The following is a 27,641-nucleotide window of genomic DNA, read 5'->3' on the forward strand; positions in this document are numbered from 1 at the left end:
ATTTATTGTGTGTTATCCTGGAAAGTTCCTTAACCTCCCTGTGACTCAGTTTTTTCATCTGTAAAATGAGGTAATAATAGTACCTGCCTTATAAGATTGTGAAGTTAAATGAATTGATCTGTATAAAGTACTTAAAAGATGACTTTCATATAGCTAGTGTTACTAGACAACTGGATGACCCACAGCTACCTCAAACTTCCCATGTTTGATCTCTGTAAAGTGGCTCTTCTTTCTCCTGTTTTCACTGTCTGCTTTAATGATATCAGAGTCATCACTGATTTTTCTTGCTCTCTTGGCATTCAGTATGTCTTACCACTTTTACTTCCCAAACATGTCATGAATTAAATTCTTATTGTCTTGCTGCCTCCAGTCCAACTAAAGCCTTGGCCATTGTTTTGCTGGAAGGCAGCTTTAATGTCTTAGAATGCCTGCCTCTGGATGTTCTTGTTTCCCACGCAGCTATGAGAGTGAGCTTTCTAAGATACATCTAGATAGTAATACTTCTTTGCTAAAAGCAATTTTCAAAAAAAAATTAAGGAATAGCATAAAGCGTGCCAACAAGTGTGTAGCCTAATGTATTTCAGCATTTGTGTACTTCTCTGTAACTTCCACTCAGTTCAAAATATAGAACATTTCTAGCACCCCAGAAGGTTGTATCCTACTCCCAGATAGTAGAATAGTAGAATGCTGATTCTTACCCATCACCACTCTTCTGTTAACTGTTTGTTTTACCTTTTCTTGATCTTCATGTACATGAATCACAAAATCTCTTTATTGATTCTTTCACCAGATAACTGTACCCTTTGACATGACATTCAGAAGCCTTTGTTGCCTGGTTTTTGCATCCAGTCCTCCATGCCTGCCCTGCCTTTCCCACTAGCCGAAATTGTGTGTACTTTATCAACATAACAGGCTCCCCCCCCCCCCATTTCTTTTCCATTTCATATTCTCTTGCCTGCCTCCCTACCCTTCTCTTCCCTTCCGTTCCTTCCCTCTTCCCTCCCTTTCCCTCCCCTCCTGTCACTTCCCTCGCTTCCCCTCCCCCCTCCCCGCCCCTTCTCTCCCTGCCCCTCCTCCTCCCTCCTTCCTTTCTTTCTCCCTTCCCTTTCCTTTCCTCCTTCCCTCCCTCCCTTCCTTCCCTCCTCCTTCCTTCCTTCCTTCCTTTTTGGTATTAGGGATTGAATCCAGGGGTGCTTTACCAATCCAGGGGTGCTTTACCATTGAGCTACATTCCTAGCCCTTTAAAATTTTTTTTTTTTAAATTTTGAGTCAGTGTCTCACTAAGTTGTTGAGGCTGGCCTGGAACTTGTGATCCTCCTTCCCTCAGCTTCCTGAGTCACTGGGATTACAGGAGTGTGCCACTGTGCCTGACTTCTCTTGTCCCTTCGGACTTCATTCCTTGGTAAATTCGTCCTTCAAAACTCAGCTCCAGGCAAAAGTAAGCCATTTACTGCAATTTGGAGGCAAGATTATTATAGTTAGTTACTTGTTTACAAATCTTTTCTCCTTTACTCATGGCTTTCATGAGCCCATGAATGATGGAGTATTTCCTCCTTAATTGGTTAGTTGGATTTTATGCACGTAGTTCATGTTCTTTCTGGAAAAATTAGAAAATTAAGACAAAAAAAAATCACCTACAATCCCAGTATGTAGAGGTAATCATTGTTTACATATATCCCAAAATATATACCAACTCTGTAAAACAAGTATACATTCACAAAATACTAAATATTTATGTCCTTTAACCTCTTGTTATTTTATGCTTGGGGATCCCCCTGCTCCTTATTTAAACTGCTTATAGAAACTCTGTAATGGCAGGGTATAGCTCAAGTGTATGAGCTCTTGTCTAGAAACACTGTAATGAACATCCTTATTCCTTTATTTTAATGTAATTCCTTGAATATTTTGGGGTGATAAATTTCTAGAAGTAAAATGAAATAGATGAAACAGAGAGGCATCTTTGGAGTTCTCGATGTGCTTATTAGCCAAACTGCTCTTCAGAAAAGCTTTTACCCGTGTGCAGTTCCACCAGGCTGAGTATGCTCCTGACTTAATATCACTACCTGAGCAGTGCCTTTTATTTAATTGTATCTTTGAATTAGGATTCACATAATACCCAAACTTTGTTTTGGTTGATATGTCTCTTCTATAAATGGTAATTACAATGTTTAAATAATCTGTTAATTTATTCTCATGTGCTGATAAAGCTTCTACCTTCTCTGTTGCTTCATTCTTTAATTGTATTTTAAAATTTATTTTTGACAATTACTCTTTCCTACTTAACATTTTATCTATCTTTTTAATGAGAATTTGTTGATTTTGGTTATTGGACTTATTATTAAAACAAACATTTAAGTCCCCTTTAAAGTTGTTATTTCACATATATTTTGGAGAAAGTTATATGATGGGAAAAATCAAATTTCTTAAGATCAAAGCTTTAAGAGACATTTCTTTTTCATTTGCTTGAGGAGTCTCTGCAACTCGTTAAATGATTTTGAAGTAAAAACAGTTTCTCTGAGGGCTGGGATTGTGACTCAGTGGTAGAGCACTTGCCTAGCTCATGTGAGGCACTGGGTTCAATTCTCATCACCACATATAAAAAAGTGAATAAAATAAGGGTCTATCAACAACTTAAAAAAATTAAAAAAATACTTTCTCTGAGAGTTTTATATGCATATCTGCTTTAATTATATCCTCTGCAAAGCTAGAAGAAATTTGGATTTAGAATCTGTCTACATGCAAGCCTTTTTCTTGTACTTAATAAATATGAGAATGTCATAGTGATAGTCCCTGGTTGTTGATTTAGTTCAGGTTCTCTAAATCTTTTATATTCATACCAAACTCTTCCATCATTCTAGAGTTTGCTTCTATTAAACTTTTAATTATAGATTTGAGACCATTTGTTCAAAGATGTTCTATTATTTGCAGGGTGGTTCTCTGAACTGCATTCCTTTTCATGGTTGTCATCTTATGCAGTCTTTTGATCTATTTCTTTCATTAAAAATATATTTTTACCAGGCGTGGTGGCGAACGCCTATAATTCCAGCTACATGCGAGGCTAAGGCAGGAGGGTGGCAAGTTTGAGGCCAGCCTGGGCAATTTAGCAAGACCCTATCTCAAAATTAAAAAGAGGGATGGGGATGTAGCTCAGTGGTAGAATTGCCTGTGTAGCATGCATGAGGCCCTGGGTTCAATCCCAGTATTGCAAAACAAGATAATAATAATCTTTATTGTATAATTTTTTCTGATTAGCTTTTTCTGTAGTATTGCTTCTACTTTTATTATACTCATCTCAGATTTTTTTAATGGACCTAATGTTTCTACTATTTCTTTTTTATTAGGCAAGTCTGTTTCATTTCCTTGAGAATCAGTATCAGCCATTCTGTAACAAATATTTACTGAGTGTTTCTTGTGAGGAAGGTAATCCATTATAGGGATTAGCTTTACTCTTCTACCACAAACTTTTTTTTTTTCTTTAGCTTCTATGCCTTTTTGCGTTAATTCATTCTTTGGAGTTTACTGTTTGATCCTCCTTTCATAGTTTTAGTCTATTTTGTTCATACTCTATTTACTGAGATTTGTGTTCAGGCTCACTATAAAGGATTAAGTTACTGAGGCATTTTTTATTTTGTGATGGTGAGTTTCATTAATGATCACCTAATTATAAATCCTGCCTCCCCCCATTTTGGGAAATAATTTTGTATGAGGGAAATGAAACCGGGAATTCCCATTTCATTCTTATTAAGATTAACCTGAGGGAAGCGCCTGCCCTGGTGGGAGAATGCTTTCTTCTAGGACGTGGTTTGTAAGTGAGAGACTTGCTCTCAGGGCTTTTCTCTGTAGGTTCTGGCTGACTGGTACTGTAGCCTCCAGGTAGAGCAGCACCTGAGTGATTGTGTGAAGTTTCAGGGTGCTTAGTAAGAGTGAAACCCAAGCTAGAGACTGTGAAGGACCCAAGAAGAGCTCCAATGTGTATAGTCCACTTTTGATTATGTAAAAGAGGCAGATAGTTGGGAGAAGTGGCAGGTAACAGTGTGTCCACTGGAGCTGTAGACTAGTAGGTGTCCTGTACAGCAAATGCATGAGGCTGATTCTGTGGGATAGGAAGACCTGAGAGTCATAGTCCTCAGAGAGGCATAAAATACCAGTGGGAAAGAGCTGAAGATTAGTACCAAAAGGTAAGTGGATTCACTAGGCGGATCAGAAGCCTGGTGATGTGCATGTGGTAAAAACAGAATGATGAGGGTTTAGAGGGCTTGTGAGCTGAAGGGCTTGAGGAGGTGGAGGACAAGGGGTGTAACATATGGAGGGCTGGCTGGATTTGATTTGGTGAAGAGGAAGTGACAGGTGACCTTAACTGGAAGAATATCCTGAGGCCCAAGGTGGGAAATGTTCTATAAAACCAGGTTCATTTGTTCCCATCTATAGGCTCTGACCGCTTCCAACAGTGAGGACTGAGCCTTCTTAGGGAGCAGTGCTTTGCCCAGCCTCTGGGTGCTGCTTTGGTTCAGATTGCACTGTTTTCTGCTTGCCTGCCTCCATGGACAGAGCTGTGACTTCTGGGCCAGCACCTTGTAGAGCGCTCTTCCTCTCAGCCTCACCAACCTAACCAGCCTCTTCTCAAGCCCTGAATTCCCTCACATTATGTTCAACCTGTCTCTTGGTCCTTGCTGCTTGCCATCTTAGCTTAGAAACTCCCCATTTTTCTCTTCTCCAGACCTAGGCTTCCCAGTTGCAGTTCCATAAATATTCTCAGCAGGCTTCACCAGTGCCCTTTGGGCAGTATTATTCTGTGTCCTACGACACTTTCTTGTTTGTGTTGTTCTATGGGCTACAGTCTCCTGTGCTGCTGTCTAGAAATCATCTTGTACAGTAGGGAATGATGTATGTGGAACTGTGTGGAAGGAACAATAGGAGCCAAGGCTAGAAATGTAGGTATAGGCTGTGAATTTAGAGGGAATGGATTTAGTCCTCAAGGGAAACCACAGAGTTTTTTGTTGTTGTTTTTGGATGCTTCATTACTTATTTAATCAGACCTTTATTGAAGCCCACTTAAGTTGTTTGCATCTCTTTCTGTTAAAAAGTAGCAGTAATTATCCATGGATAAACAATAGTATTAATTTTTAATTTTGATAATGCTTCCATTTTGATGAGAGGCAGATATGCTCGTGGTCTTCAAACTGGAGAAAATTTCCAGATCCTTGATTTCTTGTGTTCTTTTGCCGAGAGTTGATCTGTCTGAGAATACAGCTGTAACCCAATGAGTTCCTTTTCCCAATCACTTTATTTTTATTTTTTCATGGTACTGAGGATTGCATCCAGGATATGTGAGGCAAATGTGCTGCCTCCGAGCTACATCCCTGTCTCTTTTTATTTCATTTTGGGACAGGGTCTCATTAAATTGCCCATCCTCGCCTCAGACTTGCTATTCTTTTGCCTATAAATCTCCTGAAGATTGTTTTGGAGGGTGTTGGGATCTAATTCAGGGCCTTAAGCCTGCTATGCAAGCATTCTGTCACTGAGCTGTCCTCAGCTCTCCTAGTCACTCTTCTCCCACTTCTCCCACTTTACAAAAAGAAGACACATCCTTACTCATCTTTAAAAAAAAAAAAAATTTGTATTAGTTATAGATGGACACAATACCTTTATTTTTATTTGTTTATTTTTTAATGTGGTGCTGAGAATTGAACCCAGTGCCTCACACATGCTAGGCAAGCACTCTACCACCGAGCCACAACCCAGCCCATCTTTTTTTTTTTTTTTTTTAATATATTTTTAGTTGTAGATGGACACAGTGCCTTTATTTACTTATTTATTTTTACGTGGTGCCGAGGATCATGAACCCAGTGCCTCACATGTGCTGGGCAAGCAGCTCTACCGCTGAGCCATAACCCCAGCCCTCCTTACTCATCTTGAATCTTGCTGATTGTTTGCCTGGTGCATGAAAACCTCCAAGTTAGCAACCAAAGGCACAGTTAGAAATATTACTAGGAGCTTAGTGTGGTGGCACATGCCTGTAATCCCAGTGACTTGGGAAGCTGAGGCAGGAGGATCACAAGTTCAAAGCCAGCTTTAGCAACTTAGTGAGACCCTGTCTCAAAATTAAAAAAAAAAAATAAATAAATAAAAGAAAGAAAAGGCTGGGGATATAGCTCAGTGGTTAAGTGCCCCTGGGTTCAATCCCTGATACCAAAAAATAAAAAATAAAAATAAATAAAAAAATATACACACATATATATATATGTAAAAGTATATATATGTTTATATATTATGTACATATGTACTAATGTATATATTAATATTTATATATATTATTAAGAAAGTGAATGGGTAAAATTCTTTTCTAGATCAGATGATTGCAATCCTTGCTTTTAACAAAATTTCTGTAGTTGTCAGTTGGTAGATAATTAAAAAATAGTTTTCAATGATAGGGTCACTATGTGATTTTGACGTAATTCTGAACGAGTACAAAGATTGACTGATATTACTATAGAAAAATTTCTTCCATTTCTGTCTAGTTATTTATGTGAACAAGGTTTTTTTATGTGCTTGCGGATATAAAAATGACAAATTAATACATTCCTAATAAGGTTTCACATTTTTTGCTTAATAGTACCAATTTATAATGTAAGAAAATTTTGGTTAATTGCACAATAATAGTAATAAAGGAGATGAAAACCCAATCCAGAATAAAATAATATTTTTTAACATTTAGAGGGGCTGGGGATATAGCTCAGTTGGTAGAGTGCTTACCTTGCAAGCATAAGGCCCTGGGTTCAAATCCCCAGCACCGCAAAAAAAAATAAAAAATAAATAAAATAAAAAACATTTAGAGGTTATTGTTGTGGGAGAATTTAAAAATTTAGGTATATATGTATTTATGTATAATAGATACATTGCAGGGAGTTTATTTATTTATTTATCTATTTTGTGGTGCGGGGGATCGAACCCAGGGCCCTGTGCTTGCAAGGCAAGCACTTTACCAACTGAGCTATCTCCCCAGCCCTGCAGGGAGTTTCATAGGATGATCAGTAATAGGTTTTGAAGCATAAATATTAGGATAAAATTCTGAAGAGGAAGTAAAAAGGAATTAAGAATTTAAGGGGAAAAAGGAATGGTATAAAATTTATGTTTCATTATTTTTATTTTATTATTTTGTGGTATTGGGGATTGAATCCAGGGGTATTCTGCCACTTAGCTATATCCCCAGTCCTATTTATTTATTTAAATGAAAGCTTTTTAAAAAATACCTTTATTTATTTATTTTTTTATGTGGTGCTAAGGATCGAACCCAGTGCCTCACACGTCCTAGGCAAGCATTATACCAGCGCGCTACAACTCCCAGCTCATCCTTTTTATTTTTTATTTAGAGACAGGGTCTTCTTAAATTGCTGAGACTGGCCTTGAACTTGTGTTCCTCCTGTCTTGACCTCTAGAGTTGCTGGGATTACATGTCACTCAAATTTATGTTTTATAAATGGATGGTGATAGATTTTAAAACTCTATGATATTTAGATTCCATTGGATCATTTCAGATAGTAATGTAGTAGTTTTATTTTAAAATGTCATCATTTATAAAATGGCAGTCTTTTTGGGGGCGGAGGATGCTGGGGATTGGACCCAGGGTCTTGTGCTTATTAAGCATGTGCTGTATTACTTAGCCACAACAGTAGCCCCAAATGCCAATATTTATAATATGCCAGGAAGTACATCTCTACTACTGTTTATGATGCAAAAATGTAAATATTAACTTACATATATGGAACATAATGGTGTTCTGTAAAATTTTCTTAGGGAAAATATGCTAAACATTTACAATGGTGCTTGACTAAAGCAAAGCAAAGAAAGTTAAGGAAAAGAGACAAATGAAGTCCCAAGGTCAGACAAATCCACCACAGGAGGTGCTGTAGGACCTTGATCGACTGTTGAAGTTGGATAATCAAAAAAAAAAAAAAAAAAAAAAGTGGGAAGAGGTAAGAGTATTTGCAAAAGGCTGGAGGTGTAAAAAAGAACATGAAAACTTTGGGGGAAATGGCAGGTGAGGCATGAGCAGGATGATGTTTTCCAGCCAGAAAGGGGAGGTGACTGGCTAGAGGTCTATGGAGGGAGTGATCCATTATACTTCCTTCCCAGTGGTTGTTTTCTATATTAGTAATCATCTGGACATTCTTACAAATGTAGAAACTCTTATTGATGTTCAACTGCAGAAGGAAAATGGGGCCCAGGGAGAGAGTATCCTTTGCAAGCTTTGTACCTTAGTAGTTATGTGTAGACTGAGATTAGTGCTACAGGGCAAGGGTACTTTCCATTGGCCACATGGTTGGTTGGGGCCCTCTGATTGTCATCTAAAAGGGTGACTACAATTTTGGAACCAAAATTTGGAATCGTTGGGCCAGTGAAGAACATTTGTCTCAATTTTTGCATTCATTTGCATGAGAAACTTTTACAAAGTACTAAAAACTAAATCAAACTTAACGTATGTCTTTTCAAATCACTTTTTATTTTAAGGAGTTTCACTTTGCAGATTCTCTGTGGTCCCAGGAGAGGTAGCATGCATAGCCCCTCTTCTGGGCCATCTGTCACGCTGAATTCCTTTGCTTTCCTGATGGAGAATGGGGCTGTGAAGTCAGACTGTACAGAACTGAAAAAATTGACGACACTTGGTTCTGCCCATTTGAAGCATTGGTTCAGCATAGTGGTAGACTTGATGCAGTGTTTGCATAGAGCAGCTTGAACGAACTCCAGCAGGAAACCATCAAAGGGTTGATTTGATACCACACAGAAACACGAGGCCGTCAGATGAGCACTTTTTCCACATTTTCATATTTTCCGGGATGACACTGAAAGCCTTGCCCTTAGAGAACCCTGAGCCACCTAATAATTCATTCTTCCAGGCTCTAGAGAGGAAGAAATGGGAAATTTGTATCCTTAAATGGATGCCCTTGGCCTCTCTTCTGAGAACCAAGAAGGGAATTGAGGGCAATGTGGGAATGTGACTGGGAGGCAAGGTAAGGAACACCACACCACTTTGATTTCTTGCAGGAAAGTGTATTTGGTGTCATTATGTCCTGCGCTGATTTTAAAAAAGTCTCTGAAGAGCCTGGCTTTTGTGGGAGGACATGCTATCAACAAAATACTCAGTCAGCACAGGGGACCTACTGTGCACATTCACAACTAGATACTTTACTTTCTCGAGTCTCATTAATTGTCTCAGGAGGAAATCACACCCCTGAGAAATCAAGTAACTTGCCCAAGATCCAGAATCAAACCCTGGTTCGCTTGATTCCAAAGCCCTTCCCACCGCTTTGCGCTACCTTTTCTTGCTGAAATCACGGAAAAGGAAGGATATTCTGGGTTGAATTAGGGAACTTGTAGTATCCAGCTCACTGTTCTGAAGATAGCATTCTTTCTCTTGGGCTGTTGGGGAGAGGACTAATGCTGTCCAAGGTTATGAGTCAAAGGGGAAGATACCAGTAATCCTTTAGACTATCCCTGTTTCTTGGGGAGCAATGGGAGGAAGGCATCTAGACCTTGGTGGTAGTTTGGAAGAAATGGGTTCTGAATTCACCCACCACCACTTATCTGAGTGAGTGAAAAGGCTGGGAACGTGGCACACAATAGGGATGCTGAATTTTACAAAACACTGTTTTTGTTTGTTTCTTAATTTGGGACCAATATAAAACTTCTAGCTTTTTAATTTTTTCCAAGTAAAGGACTCAAAATAAACAACCCCAAACCTAGACTCATCTTCACATCATATAAGAGAGGTCATTTGCAAATCAAAATAATAAATTAAAAACCAAACAAATAAAATAAGGTTATAAGACAGCCAAGAAAGGGCCTTATTCTCATCTTTTACAATATTAGGTAAGATTTAAAATATTTTGAATAAGTAAAATTTCAGCATAAATTTCTTGATTTGTCGGTTGGATTTTTATTTGGTTTTGCATTTCAGGGGAAACTTGACTGCCTGGCCTGTTTCCTACTTTATTTTTTTTTTTTGATCATTTTTTGTTAACAGTCTATTTTGACAGATAAGTTAATGAATATAGTCTTTACATTCTGGTAAGTGGCAAGAAGGGGAGTAAGAACAGTTCTTAGGCTTTCAGTTCTGTGACCAGGCCAGGAAGAAAGCAAGAGTGGTGCAGGTTCCAGAAAGGAGCTGCGAGGACCTGTCTTGCTTCATATGTGGAGTGGGGGTAGGGGCTGTACAGGACCCTTGATGCGTACTATGAAATGGGTAGGAATTTGAGGGGGAGGCTGTGGATGGCAAGAATTTTCATCATGGCCTGGATCACATTTAGAAGCATCGCTCGTATAAAGGAATTATCCTGTTTGGTACTGCAAGGTGATCTACAGAAGGCACAGACAAAGGCCCATTGTTTTCTCCAGGCAGCTGTTTATTACATTGGGCTAAGGAGGGTGTGGGGAGCCTGCAGGACTCTACCCTAGGTGCTCAGATGTGGGGATGGTCCTGCTGATCCATCTGGTTATTTTCTTCTGAGTCTATTTTGTGTGGACATTTGGCAAACTGCATTTTCTTCCAGACAGCAAAGTCTTAGCTTCACCTTCTGTTTGGTCTCAGTACCCTGGAGTTTGGGTGAAGGTTAAGAGCCCTTGGGAGTAGAAAAAGAGCCCAAAAACCTCTGGGGAATTCTCCAGCTCTCCTAGCCTACCTCTTTTGTCCAGGGGAACACCTACCTTCTGCATTTCCAAGGGCTCTGCTGGGGGAAGTGTGTGTTTTGGCCTCTTTGGAGAAGGGCACATTAGCTTCCCTGGCCTGTTTACCTTTGTTTGCTCTTTTTGCCCTTGATTACAAATGAGACCTTGGGCGGGGGATTTCCCTGCTTTCATGGAGGTCACTCCTTCCTTTTGTCTGTTTTCTCAATTTTTCCAGCTGGGGAAGAGCCTTAAAAAACAAAACAAAACAAAACAAAACAAAACAAAAAACCCGCAAAAATAATTTTATTTGACTTAACTCCTTGCCTCATAAACTTTGCCCAGTGAATGGATGAGTTGACAATCAGGAAGCAGCTTATCTGCCTCCTAAGATTTCTTTCCACTGGGACTGTTAGACCCTTTCTCATTTACCTGTCACTGCTGTAGTTGTGAGCTCTATCCGCTAAGGGGAGGAATAATCTTCTCCATCCAGAATCTGGACGGCTTATTGGTGCTTGTGGAGCTGGGGTTGCTGCAAGGATCCTTCGTTCCCTGGACTCTGTTCTATCTCCTTAGGTGAAGTATAGATATACCCTTTGAGGTTAAGAACTCCAAGTTCTTTCCTCCTCGTTCCCCCAGTCTATATGTAAAGCACATGACAGGATAGGTGGAGGCCGTAGGTACAGTGATCACCAGTGGCTTAATTTGCCAGTGGGGTCACCTCCTGTTCCCAATGTCAGCCTGCCCACGTAGAGCACGAGGACAGCCACTTCCTCTCTGAGGCCACCTTCATTAGGTGCACCACCTAAGCCTGGTCACAGTAGGGGTGAGGGGAAACGCTTGGCTCCTATTGGCACTGGTAGATCTCTTTGTTCTTCTGTGGAAGCCCTCTTTTCTCTCTTTCTTTCTTTCTTTTTTTTTTTTTTTTTGATTGTTGTATATTAGTTATAAAGAAAAGTGGAATTTGTTGAGGCATATTTATTCATACATGTATATAACATAATTTGGTCAGTTTCACTCCCAGTACCTCCTCTTCTCCCTCCCGGTAATGGTCTCCCTTCTACTTTCATCATGTTCATTTTTTACCCCCTTTGAAAGTTCCCTTTTCTTGTTCTTTTTGTTTTTACCTAGAGGCGCTCAACCACTGAGCCCCAACCCTTTTTATATTTCATTTAGAGACAGGGTCTCATTAAGTTGCTTACGGCCTCACTAAGATTCTGAAGCTGGCCTTGAACTTGCAGTCGTCCTGCCTCAGCCTCCTGAGTTGCTGGGATTACAGGCGAGCGCCACTGTGCCTGGGTCTTGTTCATTTGAACAGTTTTGATATCAAAACACAACTAAAGGATCCTGTCAGCTCTTCAAAGTCTTTTTTTTTTTTTTTTTCCCTTAGAGGTTCCTGGTGAGCTCAAGTGAATTTTACTTCTTGGTATTAATTTTTCTATTCTCTTTACAACTTTCATACTCTTTGGAGAGATTCTCTCTTGGATAATTTGTGTAGAATTTTTTTTTTTTTTTTTAAGCCAGTGAACCTAGTTCTTCTAGTGATTTCCTCAGTTCCTTCAGCTATCCTCCTGCTGGTTGATCTTGGTGCTTTTTCTTTTTTTCTTTTGGAAGGCCCTTGCTTGGCTCCTCGAGCTCCCTTCCAGTTCTGCTAATGATGCTCTGTGATGAGCATCCGGTTCTGCTAATGATGCTCTTTGCCCATGCGTTTTCTCCTCAGTTTTCCAGACTTCTGTCTCACTGATATATTCCTTTCTACTTTATCATGTCATAACTTCTGTTTGGCCAAAATACTATTCATTCTCTTTCTCGCTACCCCTCTTTTTTTTCTTTTCTGAAAAGTTAACCTTTGGCATTTGGGCCTTATTTCTAAGCCAGGTTTCAGTTCAGACCTTGGTGCTAAGAGTAGGCTTCGTTTTCTGCTTATATAGCTTCTAATATGGTCTCTGTCTTAGGCCTAAGAATGACTGTTGCTTCCATGTTGCTCTGAAATTCCATTTCCTTTTTATGAATTTTCCCCTTGTTTAGCACTTGTGTTCTTTTTAAGAATTCTTTTTTCACCCTAAGGTCATGAAGATAGTCCAAGCTTTCTTCTAAGTGTTCTCCCTCTTAGACAACAGTTTATTCACATTCACATTTAGATCTAGACTCCTATTTTATTTATTTATTTATTCTTCTTAGTTATACATGACAGTAGAATGTATTGTGACATATCATACATACATGGAGTACAACTTCCCATTCTTGTGGTTGTGCATGATGGGGAGTTACACTGGTTGTGTATTTACATATGAACACAGGAAAGTTATGTCTGATTCAAATTATGTCTTGATTTATTCTATTGTCTTTCCCATTCCCATCCCACCTCCGCCCCACCCCTTTTCCTCCCTGTCCAATCCCATGACTTCCTCATTGTGAGTCAGCATCCACATATCAAAGAGATCATTTGGCCTTTGGTTTTTGGGATTGGCTTATTTCACTTAGGCTGATAGTCTCCAGTTCCATCCATTTATTGACAAATGCCATAATTTCATTCTTTATGGCTGAGTAATATTCCATTGTGTATATGTATCACATTTTCTTTAACTGTTCGTCTGTTGAAAGGGTACCTAGGTTGGTTCCATAGCTTAACTATTGTGAATTGAGCTGCTGTAAACATTAATGTGACTGCCTCACTGTAGTATGCTGATTTTTTAAAAAGTCCTTTGGGTATATGCCAAGGAGTGGAATAACTGGGTCAAATGGTGGTTCCATTCCAGGTGTTCTGAGGAATCTCCATACTGCTTTCCATAATGGTAGCACCATTTTGCATTCCCACCAGCAATGTGTGAGTGTACCTTTTTCCTCACATCCTCGCCAACATTGATTGTTACTTGTATTCTTGATAATTGCCATTCTTAATGGCAATCTTAATTTTAATTTGCATTTCTCTAATTGCTAGTGATGTTGAACATTTTTTCATATATTTGTTGATCTTTTGTATTTCTTCTGTCAAGTGTCTGTTTGGTTCATTTGCCCATTTTTTGATTGGGTTATTTGCTTTTTTTTGGTGTTAAGTTTTTTGGGTTCTTTATATATCCTGGAGATTAGTGCTCTATCTGAGGTGCAGGTGGCAAAGGTTTTCTGACATTCTGTAACCTCTCTCTTCATGTTCTTGATTGTTACCTTTGCTGCGAAGAAGCTTTTTAGTTTGATAAAATCACATTTACTCTTTAAAAAATTTTTTTTAAAGATTTTTGGTACTAGGGATTGAACTCAGGAGCATTTAACCACTGAGCCACATCCCCAGCCTTTTTTGTATTTTATTTAGAGACAGGGTTTCACTGAGTTGCTTAGCGCATCACTTTTGCTGAGGCTGGTTTTGAACTTGTGATCTTCCTCTTTCAGCCTCTGAGCTGCTGGGATTCCAGGCATGCGCTACCACACCCGGCCATTTATTGATTCTTAATTTTACTTCTTGTGTTTTAGAATAGACTCCTATTTTTAAATCTCAGCCACATTTTTAAAACCCTGACTTCTTTGCCCAGCTTGTCCTTAATTTAAGATTGCAATTTTCCTTTTTTGTCACCCATCTGCTGGCCTGTGCAGTGGTCTTCTCTTCCCTGTGTACTGTGTCTGCCCCTCTCCCACCATCTTTCCCTCTGGTAGAGGTCACAGAGGAAATACTTAGTTAGACTCTGCCAAATATTCTGACTGTGTTGTTTTGCTTAAAAAAGACATGCGGATAAACTGTTTTGTTTCTTGGTCTTGATGCTCTAGAGCAGATGTTTCTTTGTAACGGAGGTGTTGTGGTCAGTTGGGAAGAGTGCTAGACTAGAGTTTGAAGAATTGGATTCTAATCCCTGCTGTGCTACTAATTTGTGGTGTGATCTTGTGCAAGGCACATTTCTGTGTCTCAATTTCCTTTTGTCAAAAGGGACCTTATTTCATGATAAAGAAGATAAGACTCCAAATTGGGGGCAGTAGTGCATACTTGTTATCTCAGCTGCATAGAAGACTGAGCGGAAGGATCTCCGTCAGCCTGGGCAACTTAATGAGACCCTGTCTCAAAATAAAATAAAAAGGGCTGAGGATGTAGATCAGTGCTAGAGCACTTGGGTAGCATGCCCAAGCATGCCAAGTGCAATCTGTGGTCACACACACACACACACACACACACACACACACACACACACACACTCAACCTTATGGGTATGAGATGGGAACCCAAAAAAACAAGCCTGGGGAACAAGGAAAGCATAGTAGGCTAAAGACAAAGAACTATTACCATGAGCGTGGCTCAGAACCAGAAGAGAACTCAAATGACCCAGGAAGATAAATTAATATATGTAGTCATTTTATAAAATATAAAATGTGATAAAATGATGGAAATTCTTTGATGAGATCATTTTAGATAACTGCCTTGCCCACCCCGGGGTTTCCTCTGGGTCCACACCTACTTGCTGTCACTTTTGGGATATGGGAGTCTTGTCCTTCTGTGGGTTCAGTTCCAGAATTCTCCCTCCCACCTCCCGCCTCCTTCACAAACCCAGGAATATTTGACACTCAGCCCAGATCTTCACCTGGCTTTGATTTCCCATCATGTGGAGATTGGGCCTTGGAAGTTGTAGCTTCCAGATACCTTAAATGTTTGCTAACATGTCCAACTTCTGCATTTCTTGATCATTCCTTCTGTGCGTGGCTTCGTTCCAATTCTTATTTCCTGAAGAAGGTATGATTTGGTTCCAGCAAGGAAAGGGTGACTGTTTGGGGGATCCTGTTTCCAAGAACTTGGAAATAAAAGTAGACAAAAAAACCAAAACACCTGAGAGATGCCCATTAAGAACACCTAGGGGTCTTTGAAGGAGAGACACAATGGTTTAACTTCTGCCTATATAAACCACAACCTTTCTTCCCATCGTGCATACCCAGATAGGCAGAGCTACACTTCTTCATTATTCCTGTTCCCTTCTGAAATGAGTCTGGGATTTAATCACATCTTACCTAGTGAATACTTTTTTCTTTCCACTTACAGATTTGCTTTGGTTTCCTCCAGGGCAGAATGAGTTGGACAAAGACAGTCTCCTAAGTGTTTTTGCTACCCTGTGGTTCTTTGTAGGATAAAAATCAGCACAAACTTTCCTAAATGGGTGCAGAGGGATACCTGTCTCTGTGGGGTTAATGATGACGATGTGTGCTTACTATTGCTGTGTCAAGCTGCTGAAACTTGCTAGAGAAACTAGGGAACTTGGTAGAGTAGTTCTGGGGAGAGTTACTTAACTAACTCTACTTCCAAGTAGGCCTTCTCTGCTATCTGCTATTTTACCATCATTCTTTTTTTTTTTTTTTTTTTTTTTTTTAATTTAAGTACCATTGACATTCACCATAGGGCTCATCCTTTAGTTTTTGTATTCCATAGCCCTGACTCCATCCTGACCCTACAGCACCAATGAGGGTACCTTCTACTTTATTGAGACTGTTAGGACTAAGTGACATAGAACCTGGAATAGTTCGTTTTCTTTGTATAGATGGGCACTGCCATCCAGCTAGCCCCAAGAGAACCGGCAGTGAGTGTTGCCTGTAGGTTCTGTAGATGTGTTTGTTGTGAATGCCAACAACATCTGGTTGAAATAATGCTTTGATTTGGGGCTTGATAAGAGTGTGAGCCTGTGTCTGGCATTTGGTACTTATTCCCATCCAAGTTGTTTTAAGCAGATGACTCAAGTGATAACTGACTTGTAATGCTGAATGTGTCCTCCCTACCACTTCTGTCCTGTGTGCTCATATACCTGCTGGCCTGTGTGTCTCTCACCAGTTATGGGTAATTCAGATGGTTGTTTTTCAGATGCTGTTCACATCCTCTTTAATCCCCATCTTTCTTTCTCATTCTCTGCTACCTGTTTTGTTTAGTTATATCTAGTAAACATCTTCCTTACTCCCATTCCTCTTGGGTTATGAGGTAAAACCTAGTCCTAATCATAGCTGATAAGAATGGCACCATGAATACTTCTAAACAGACATTTGGGAATGGAATTAGTTGGTGTGAAGAATCAGTGCCCTCAGATTTGCCCTTGAGAATACCTTATCAAGTCCTGATAAATATCCATCTTTTGATTAACCTGTCTTCCTTCTAGGACTACGATTTGAGGTATATAAACATTATTTAATTTTATTCCTCTTTTATTTTGTTGCCTGTATTTGCAGAAGTGTTCTTTTGTATCTTTATTATATATAAACCACATTTCAGCCATGCTCTTAAGTAATGGGCTTATCTGGATGTCCACGTACCACATCTAAGGTTTTTCGAAAAAAAAAAGTCTTCACTTTATACAAGTGATTGACTGTGTTTTAGTGAGCTATTTCAATGCTGTGACTAAAATATCTGACCAGAACAATTTTAGAGGAGGAAAGTTTATTTGAGGACTCCCGGTTTCAGAGGTCTTAGTCCATAGAAGCTAGGGGCTTGAGGTGAGGCTGAGCATCATGCCAGGAGAGGGTGGCCAAGGGAAGCAGCTCACATCGTGGTGATCAGGAAGCAGAGAGACTCCACTCACCAGGACAAATATATACCCCAAAGCCACGCCCCAATCCCACCTCCTCCAGCCACACCCCACCACTTCAGTTACCACTCAGCTAATCCCTATCAGGGGATTAAATCACTGATTGGATTAAGACTCTTACAACCCAATCATTTCTCCTCTGAACCTTCCTGCATTGTCTCACAATGAACTTTTGGGGGACACCTCACATCCAAACCGTAACAGACAGACAGAGGAATGTTCCATTACAACAGTCTGCTCACCCTCTGGCCTGTACTGGTGATGTTGCCATGGAAGGGGCTGACTCTGTAGGAGAAGAAGAAAAGTGCTTCCAAAGGCTGCCCAGAACCAGTTCTGGAAAGCCTCATCTTTTTTTCTGCAACTGCCTTTAAGGTAGAGGTGCCAGTGTGTCATGCTTGACTTTCCTAAGCTCTTTTTTTCCCCTCAGCTATGTGTCATTTCAGGAAGTACTGTAGCTTAAAGATTGACAAGGTTTCCTCTTCTCTGAAAACAACCTAATTATGGCAGGATCACATTCTTTAAACCCGTTGTTTAGTGGAGTTAATAAAATTAACCCCTCGCAAATTTGACTAGGAAATAATAGATTTTTTTTTGCTGCATCAGGTCTTAAGTGGAAATCTTCTGGTTTGGAGCTGTGCGCATTTCCTGTAGGATACATATCCTGCTAGTTTATGCAAATTGAGGATGACCCGGTGCTCCATGGGCAGTCTGCAGCAGCGTCTTGTGGAATGAACCATTCAGGAAAATGGAATGACTTTTTTTTTTTTTTATTTATTTTTATTGTAAACAAATGGGATACATGTTGTTTCTGTTTGCACATGGAGTAACAGTATACCATTTGCGTAATCATACATTTACATAGGGTAATGATGTTTGATTCATTCTGTTATTTTTTCCTCCCCCCACCCCTCCCACCCCTCTTTTCCCTCTATACAGTCCCTCCTTCCTTTAATCTTGCCCCCCTCTCACCCCCCATTATGTGTCATCGTCCGCTTATCAGTGAGATCATTTGTCCTTTGGTTTTTTGAGATTGGCTTATCTCACTTAGCATGATATTCTCCAATTTCATCCATTTGCCAATGCCATAATTTTATTATTCTTTATAGCTGAGTAATATTCCATTGTATATATATATATACCACAGTTTCTTTATCCATTCATCAATTGAAGGACATCTAGGTTGGTTCAACAGTCTGGCTATTGTGAATTGAGCAGCTATGAACATTGACGTGGCTGTATCTCTGTAGTATGCTGATTTTAAGTCCTTTGGCTATAGGCTGAGGAGTGGGATAGCTGGGTCAAATGGTGGTTCCGTTCCAAGTTTTCTAAGGAATCTCTACACTGCTTTCCAGAGTGGCTGCACTAATTTGCAGCCCCACCAGCAATGTATGAGTGTACCTTTTTCCCCACATCCTCTCCAACACCTATTGTTGCTTGTATTCTTGATAATTGCCATTCTAATTGGGGTGAGATGGAATCTTAGGGAAGTTTTGATTTACATTTCTCTTATTACTAAAGATGGTGAACATTTTTTCATATGTTTGTTGATTGCTTGTAGATCTTCTTCTGTGAAGCGTCTGTTCATATCCTTAGCCCATTTGTTGATTGGGTTATTTGTATTCTTCGTGTAGAGTTTTTTGAGTTCTTTATATATTCTGGAAATTAGTGTTCTATCTGAAGTATAAGTGGCAAAGATATTCTTCCACTCTGTAGGCTCTCTCTTCACATTGCTGATAGTTTCCTTTGCTGAGAGAAAGCTGTTTAGTTTGAATCTATCCCAGTTATTGATTCTTGCTTTTATTTCTTGTGCTATGGGAGTCCTGTTAAGGAAGTGTGATCCTAAGCCAACAAGTTGAAGATTTGGACCTACTTTTTCTTCTATAAGATGCAGGGTTCTGGTCTGATTTCAAGGTCCTTGATCCATTGTGAGTTGAGTTTTGTGCAGGGTGAGAGATAGGGGTTTAGTTTCATTCTGTTGCATATGGATTTCCAGTTTGGAATGACTTTTTGAATAAAATTCCAAACTGTACTAGTTCTAGGTGACTGGAAATTTACTTTGAGGGTGGCAAAGTTTATACAGATGTTCATACCTGGGGATTAATATGTGTCATATTCCAGAGAAGTACAGCCACAGCTAATTTTATCTTTGCTCTTTCTCTGGTGCACAGGGATGTTCCTTTTGAGTTTATCTTTGGTCTTGTCATTTTGGAAAAAGCAGCACATATTTTGAGTTAGGTTTGGGAACAAAATCTGTGGCCTCAGGGCAGGGAGATACTAATGATTCTTATAAGTAGCAAGCCTTTCACTTTTGCTGCATTGGCACCACAGGACTGTAAAGAACTGAAGAAACCAAGCTGAAGAAACCAGCTGCAGACCCCTATTGTGCAATTGGAGGTGAGAATAGGCAAAGTCCCAGGGGCTGGGAGACAGACATGTGGCTACCAGAGACATGACATCAGCCAGTTTACTGGTGCTGTGGAGGAAGGGGAGATTCCAGGTGCTTAGCCTCCTTCCTGCATATGGGGGTGTCTGGCACCACCCCCAATCCTATCTTCAGCCAAGGCTTCTGCCTGGGAAAAGCCTTGTCTAACTTTCTGCCTCCTGCTGTCCCCACTGGGACCTGAACTTGGAAGGGGTCTTGCAACCTTGGCTGTGGGAACAAAGCTTTGAGGAATGGACAGACATGTTTGTCTCTGTGCACTTCACCCCCTCCCCCTGCTTTCACCACCCCCTTTGCTGGGAATTGAACTCAGGGCCTCTCACATGGTAGGCAAGCACTCTGCCACTAAGCTATATTTGTGTGACTGGACTTGAACTTGTGATTCTTCTGCCTCAGTTTCCGAGTAGCAGATGTGTATATTTTGTGTTGGTGCTAACAACTGATTTAGGTTGCAAACTCAGTGTTGGGATGAAGCGAGAAAGGAAAAGCTTTGTCTGGGTCTTATGGATTCTGTGGTGGGAATTACTTTTTTCTTGGAAAGGAAAGCAATCTATGATTTAAATCATTTTTAATTAAACTTATATTAGTATTATTTTCTTTTGATGCCTTAATGAAGATCCTCCGTGTACAAAAGAAAAGCATTTCTAATGACTTCCTTTCTGTGTTCTGCTGTGTTCCCCTCTGCCTATCCTAGAACAGAGCCTCACACGCATACTTAGGATGGCACATTCTGAAGAAAGTACGTCTGCAAGAAAGATATCTTTGCTAACCTTGCCTGCGTACAGGCTTCTGGGAACTGTGGTGGGGCTTCTTGGGAAGCTACAGCTGACAGTGGGGCTGGAAAACACTTTATGGCTCTGAAGTATGACAGAGAGACTAGAGCAGGGAGACTTGGAGCCAGCGAAGCCCATCTGCTCTCCAGCTTTGCTTTCCTGTCAGATGTTGGGCTTCCTCCCTGGTTCCACTCTCTTTCCCCAAGACATGTTAAGAAATGAAGCCTATTGCATGGAAAGCAGGTGGTGCCAAAGCTTATACTAGGACGATCAGTCACCCCCATCCCAGGCCTGCTTGGGCTTCTCTGTGACTGGAGAGCTTAGGATTTCTCTAAGACCCTTGCTCACATTCAAGTGTGGGCACTGCTCACTTGAAGCTGTGGAGTACCACCTCAGGCTTATTCTCCCCTGGTAATTTCCTCACACAATGTTTTCCTCTTCTTTTGGACTTTCACAGTTTCCCAGCTGCCAGAGTCCTTGTTCTGAAACTCCACTGCCTCCCCTCTGGGCCCAGGAAGCTGTGGGTAAGCGCTTGGTTTCCTTCTCAGCTGGGCACTTCTGGGAAACTGTCTGCATTCCTTTCTGCCCGACTCTGCCTCAGGGGCTGTGTGGGGTGCAGTTGCTTCATGCCTCTGTGATGTGGAATGCCAGAGCAGTTCTGTGGAGACTAGCCTCTGACGGTGACCAGGAATTTGGAGGTGAACCTGGCTTTTCTTGCAGTTCTGGAGCTAAGAGCTAGCTTTTCATGGGGTGTGGTGTGGTATTGATTCTTTAAAAACTTTTGCAATTTGCCTCCCTGTCTTCTTGCCACTCTAGGAGAAAGGAGGGTGAGGAGAAAGATTAAGGCCTAGTTTCCTGTGATCTTCCTTTGGCACTAGATTTGGGGATAGCAGATGCCTTTGATCATTGAAAAGCTTCCATGTGAGACTGTGTCTCCTGGCTGCTGTGTAACTGGTGTCTTCCCAGTCTGACTTCTTGGAGCTGTGATTCGTTTCTGTAGTTGTCTCCTTCCTTTGAAGGCAGGTACCATTTTTACCTGCCTTAAAATCTTTCAGAGGGCAGCAGCATCAGCTTCCTTAAAGTAGAAAGGGGCTCAAGAGGCATTAGAAACATGAGCACCCTGGATGGAAGAGGAGCCTGAGGGAGAGTGCCCAACCCAAGTGTGTGTGTGGGTGGTTAGAAGTAGAGACTGTGGCTGAACCCTTCTGTTGAACAGGAAAGAGTAGTTAATCTGGAGAGAGGATGGAGAAGGCTGGGTGTGGAGAGCAGAAAAGCTGGGGAAGTGGGTTTGGGCTTTCTTGGTTGTGCCTGCTGTGCTGAATACCGTGGGTACGATGACCAACGATGCCTTCCTCGGGGAATAGACCTGGTCCCACACCTTCCCTTCCCACCTGCATCTACCATATACCTGGCTTCCTATCAGGGAGGTCCTGGTTTAGAGCATTATGGGGTGGAGACCCCGGGTCTGAGTGGACTGGCCAGTCAGAGTCCCCCTCCCAGTTGTTGGCGGCCTCGATGGTGAGGAGCTTCTTTGCAGCTGCTAGTCCTCACCGGCTTGATCTGTGGAAATGTCTGTGCCCGGGCAGGATACACAGCCCTTCTCAGACATGTCCTGCCTCCTTAGGGCTTAGGACTTAATTCGAAGCAAACTACCTCAAGGACTCAGACCTGAAATAATATATTGGAGATTACTGCTAGTCTTGGCTCTTCCCCTCAGTTTCTCTCTTCCCTTTTATCTTCCCATCACCATCAGGCATTGTAAGCAGCTAACACAGGCTGATTAGAACATTAAGAATGGAGCTAAAGGGCTGGAATATAGCGAGGTGGTAGAGCACTTGCCTAGCTCGCGTGCACAAGGTCCTGTGTTTGATCCCTTGCATTACCAAAAAAAAAGTAAAAAAAAAGATTGGTGCTAACATCTGGTCAGTGCTTGATGTGCTCAGACTCAACTGTAGAGATTGATCTGAGCCTGGGATGGGGGTCCCTTTCCACCCTAAGTAGAGTGGGTGAACGCAGCGAGGAAAGGATGAGAAAGTACTTCAGGGTTGGGAGGTTGATTCCATCCCTTCCTTCCTCCCTCTTGCACTCCCAGCATTGTCAAAGGCTGGAGAGAAAAGCAAGATCTTGCTTTCTCCAGTCACCAGACTGTCAATAAACACTTGCTGAATTTTTCAGCTTAACCAGTGTTGCAATACAAATATGTTTTCTGATCTGAGAAATTTATACTCTATTGGGAGAGACAATATTTGTTATATAATTAGAGAATATTGAAGATCTTATGTTGGTTGCTAACCACTATTATAGTTCAGAAAGGAGAAGACTATGTCTTAAAATCCTAGGAAAACTTCCTTGCAATAGGCAGGAGTTTTTCCTGGTGTTTGAGAGTTGAATCAACTTTATAAGCAAAGGAGGGGTGGGATGTGTTCTAAATGTGGAGAACAACTAGTAAATAGAATGTGGCTCCCCAGGTCACCGTGATAAACTGCCTTGAAGTTGTTGGTCCGGCGGCAGAGCAGAGCCAGAAGTTCCAAGTTCTGCCTTGGAGCATAGGAGATGAGAAGTTATGCAGTGAAAGGGGAATTTTGTGGAAATGTCTCTTGTAGGAGTACGGTGGTTTCAGAGAGGACTAAAACTGGTAATAGGAGACCCTGCTTAAGGGAATGAGAGGTTGGCAGTTGGAATGCAGAGGAAGGATGTGAATCCTGGAGAATATTTTAAAGTGGAATAGGCAGGACCTAAACATAGGATATTAAGGATGAAGTTGAGAAAGATACAGTACTAAAATTTCTGACCTGTGAGAGTTGACCAACAGTGATATATGCTTGAGAAATGGTTTATACTTTTCAAAGCTTTCATTCAGTATTTCACGTTGTCTGGACTCTTAGAGTTGATGTAGTCTAGCTTCATTTTATAGGTGGGGAGATTGGAGCCAAGAAAGGGTAACGGACTATTCTTAACTTTAGTGGTAGAGCAGAAACTCTAGTGTAGACCTCTGCTGGGGCATTTTTAAGACAACAGTAGCCTGGAGGAAAGAGTGTGGAGTTAGAAGATACTCCATCCAATTGACTGACTTCCAGTTTCTCCAAGCCAAACAAAACTTACTCAGAAGCATTCAGATCCCACCAGTGGTTCTGCTATTAAGAACTGTTTTGAGAACCCAGACCAGGAAGATGGAATCCTTGGTTCCTTCTTGTTCTGAGGTTCTTACATGCACAAAATTATGTATATGAAAAATGTTGAGTTTCATGAGAAACAGTGGCAAATCTCTCATTGGTACCTTTCTAATGAAATTTTGAGAGCAATTTGATTCCACATGTTTTTCACCTGTGTGCTGATCACAGAACCTAACTGCTGAGGAGGACACAGCTTACTGTAGTAGGTTATGACCAGTGATAATCAGTAGCCAAGGACCCAATATCTGCAGTTAGGGCTCAGCTTTTCTATCTGCTTCTTCTTCCCATCTCCTCTTAAAGTATAAATGTGCATTCTCTCCTTCTCTTTTTCTCTCTCTCTCTCCCTCCTTCCTTCCTTCCTTCCTTCCTTCCTTCCTTCCTTCCTTCCTTCCTTCTCCCCACACACACTGCTCTCCCTCCCTCCCACTCCTCCCTTCCCCTTGTCTCCTTCCTTCATTTTTTTTTTCTCCCACAATGTTTCTCCATCCTAATGCCCTCCACTCTTGTCTGTCTAAGTAACTTCCTGTGATGCAGCAACTTCCCCTCTTGGTTAAATGCTACACTACTGCAGAGCACCTTGGAATATTGTTTTGTCTGTGACTGGCACTCAGTGGTCCAAGCCAGAATCTAGGAGTTGTTCTGAACCCTTCCTCACCTCTATAACCAATCACCCTCCAAGTTCTTGTCTATTAAAAGAGCTCTTGAGCCTCCTCCTTTGTTTCTATTCCATGGTGCCATACAACAAGAGAGGGAGGAGAAAAGAATTGTGGGTGGAGAAGGAAAAATAGATATCTTCAGTGTTCTTCAAAGCACTTTGAGGACTGTGCCTCTCATAAGTCTGCTTGGTGATCTGTGTTCTGACCCTCAGCTACTGCACAGAGGCAGCTCAACTGGAGCCCATGATGACAAACCAGAGAAGTGCCATGTCCTGGGGAGTAGGAAGTTGGTGCTTTGTCTGGGATCCGGGCTCCTAGATGTCTCATGGGCAGCTATAACTGCTGAGTTGTGTTGCTGAAGGAATGTGGCTGTTACTACATACTTCTAGGTGAGGAGGCAAAAGTCGTCGGGCTGAAGTGAGCATCTGTCTGCTTCTTCTAGTTTTCAGTGTCTGTCTGGCCTTTCCCTACTTTCAGTTTCTGGCTCAGTTATGTTGGTAGGAACAATTCTCTTTTTAAAACTTCTTAAGGGGATAAATTTGTAGTGCCCTTAGTTTAGTCTGAGTGACCTTGTCCTTAGTATCTATCCCAACCACGTACATACCTGTTGGGGGTCCGTTTCTCACTTTCCCTCCTTCTCTCCTCCAGATAACATTGCTATAGTTCACTCAGTCTCCCTTCTTCACTCTTAGTCTGGTGCAACGAGTATTTAAAGGGGGAAATGGATTACATGGGTGGTAGAGGAAGTATGTGGGCTTGTGAATTGTTGTCTGGAAGGTCTGTTCTCTCCTGCCTTTCAAAGCAGCAGGTGAAGTCAGCCATAGTTGAGCTGTCTGTCTTTTGAGCCATCCTTGAAAAATAGGTGGTTCACTCTTTGGAAGCTTGATGAGATGGTCTTGTTTATTAAAATGACAACAACAAAACAGACCTCCAAATCCCAACCACAAGTCTCCATCTTTGCCCCTGACAACACTTTTATTTCTCTGTTGGTCTCTGACCCTCTGTGTTGCCAGTGGCTGTACTTCTGCTAGCTGTATTTCGAGAATCCCAGAATCTGAAAGGGAACAGATGATTTCATTCAAACAGTGATAACCTGGTAACTGACTCTTGGTAGTATACAGAGTTGAACCTTACCTTGCTGAATTTTCCCTGAGAATGCTTCCCTTCTCAGCTCCTGCGGCCTATTCCTTGGAAGAGGTGTGTCATGCATTACTGATGGCAGATGTTATTTGCCTTGTTGATGAGTGGCTAGTCTTTCAACACTTTGGGTTGATTTCCTCCTCTGCTCTAGTTGAGGCAAGTCATTGTCACCCTGTCTGCCTCTGGAGTCCCAGGGCCTTGGGTGAGGAAAGTATTTTGCTGCCTTGCTGTGCTGGGCACAATAGTCCTTGACCCTGTGTTCTTTTCTAGGAACCCCGTATGTTGAGGGAATAAAGGGTTTTCTAAATTCTTTCTTTTCTTCAAAAGACTAAATGGTACTTAAGTATGTTCTTTGACATCCTGGGAGTAATGCTCAGGAATCCCCCCAAATTTGGTATTCTAAGACTTCTAAACAAGCTTCCTCTGTTTCTGTCCTTTAGGATTTTAAATTGCTCCCTCTTCTTCCTCCATATTCCTCTGTTTTTCTTTCATCATCTCACCCATCTTCCCTTCCTTGCATCCTGGGGTCTCAGTTTTTTCCTATTGTTTAAGTTTCTCTGTGTTGACTTTAACTGAACAAGTATTTATAAATGCCTCTTTTTACACAAAATTCGAACTAGCTCTATTCTGGGTAAAAATAGGATATACCCAGTGCCTGCATTGTTAAGAAAGGAACTAATCATTGCATAGATTAGAAACTTTTATACTTCTAACCTTGGGGGAAAATGGAGTGATTTTTATAAAAAAAAAATGGCAACTTCTACTATAGCATGTTGAAGTTGATTTAGTGTAACACTCAGGATGGGGATCTAACTTAGTAGTAGAGGGCTTGCCTATTGTGGTAGAGACCTTGGGTTTAATTCCTAGCACCACAAAAAAGAAAAATTATACTCATCTGTAAACCAGAGCCATCGTGTCTAGGATAGAGCTGACTTTTGAAGGGCCAGTGCTCTTCTCTCTTCCTAAATCCTTTGAAGAGCATCAGTTTCCTGGTATAAGCTGGTTTGTGCACATCCCAGCAGTGCCTGAGAAAGCTGCAGTGCTGCATTCCTACCATCTAATGTTTCAGACACAGCATTCAAATTCATGTCCCTGCTCGAATATAAATGGCTGTCGGTGTCAACTTAGTATAGAAGGTTAAAGATCCCTACAAATTCACTGTACTCGGAGAGTTAAAATAAAACTTAGTGATTCTGATCATAGTGAACTGTAGTTGGGGGAGATGATGGGTATGAATTGTTTGGATTCCTGAGCTGCTCAGTGTCTGTGCTAAAACTTGAAAGGTCAGAGCCCCAATTGGGAGGTTTTGATGTTAATAGCAGGAGGGACAGAGCTCAGCTGTCCCTTCTTTCTGTGAACATTTTTTTTTCCACATTGGGGAAAAAAAACCCAGGGTCTTACACATGCTAGGCAAATGCTATACCATGGAACTACATCCCCAGGTCCCTTTTTCTGTTTTTATTTTTTGAGATAGGATCTTATTAGACTGGCCTCGAACCTGCAATTCACCTGCTGGCATTTCAGGTATGTGCCATTGTGCCTGGCCTCTTAGTGTCCTTCATGTTGCTTAGCCACAAGTTTCCCCAGAGGTGGCTACATAGGACTAAAGTGGTGTTTTTTTTTTTTTTTTTTTTTCCACCTTTCTGTTCTGCAGGAGGACTTAACAGCCTCAAGAACTAGACTTGCCATGTTATTGCTCAGTTTAAGGGACTCCACACTCTTGGATTTCCATTTTTTTCTTTCAGTATACTTGCTTGAAATGTTATTCAAGACTCCATTTACCCCTGGATCTGCAAGTTTAGTGTGTGTCTTCCAGAAACATTTCGTTCTTTCTAGAACATGAACCTCATTTGATCTGGGCTCTGTATTTCAGCCATTTAAATTCAGCATTACATTGACTCCCCAGTTGACTCATATTAAATTTTTCCTCAGGTCTTTTTCACTTACATTATCCTCATTCTGTTGTCATGCAGTTTTTTCCCTAATCTTAAGCATAAAATTGTATATTTTGCCCATTAAAAATTTCACCTTGGGGTCAGGGATGTGGCTCAGTGGTAGAGTGCTTGCCTAGCATGCATGAGGCTCTGGTTTGATCCCTGGCACTACCAAAATAAAATAAAATAAAACAAATTTTATTGTGTGGGCTAGGGTTGCAGCTCACTGGTAGAAAAATGTTTCGCATGCTGAGAACCCTGGGTTTGATCTGTAGCACCACAATAAATAAATAAATAAATACAGACATACATACATAAAAAATAAAC

General features: G+C 41.1%; 1 protein-coding gene across 3 annotated transcripts in view; it reads left to right on the forward strand.

The window, feature by feature from the left end:
* Window positions 1-27,641, forward strand: part of Dennd2b (DENN domain containing 2B) — a 154,084-nt gene that overhangs the window by 12,766 nt on the left and 113,677 nt on the right. Inside the window, exon 1 of one of the 3 annotated variants that reach the window (XM_047518243.1) lies at window positions 21,091-21,109. The exons of the other annotated variants lie outside the window; for them this stretch is intronic. The gene's annotated coding sequence lies outside the window, so the exon portion shown is untranslated. Of the gene's footprint in view, window positions 1-21,090; window positions 21,110-27,641 lie in introns of those variants that run through there. 3 annotated transcript variants of the gene reach the window in all.

The sequence above is a fragment of the Sciurus carolinensis genome, chromosome 11, assembly GCF_902686445.1.
Source record: "Sciurus carolinensis chromosome 11, mSciCar1.2, whole genome shotgun sequence".
Lineage (NCBI taxonomy): Eukaryota > Metazoa > Chordata > Mammalia > Rodentia > Sciuridae > Sciurus > Sciurus carolinensis.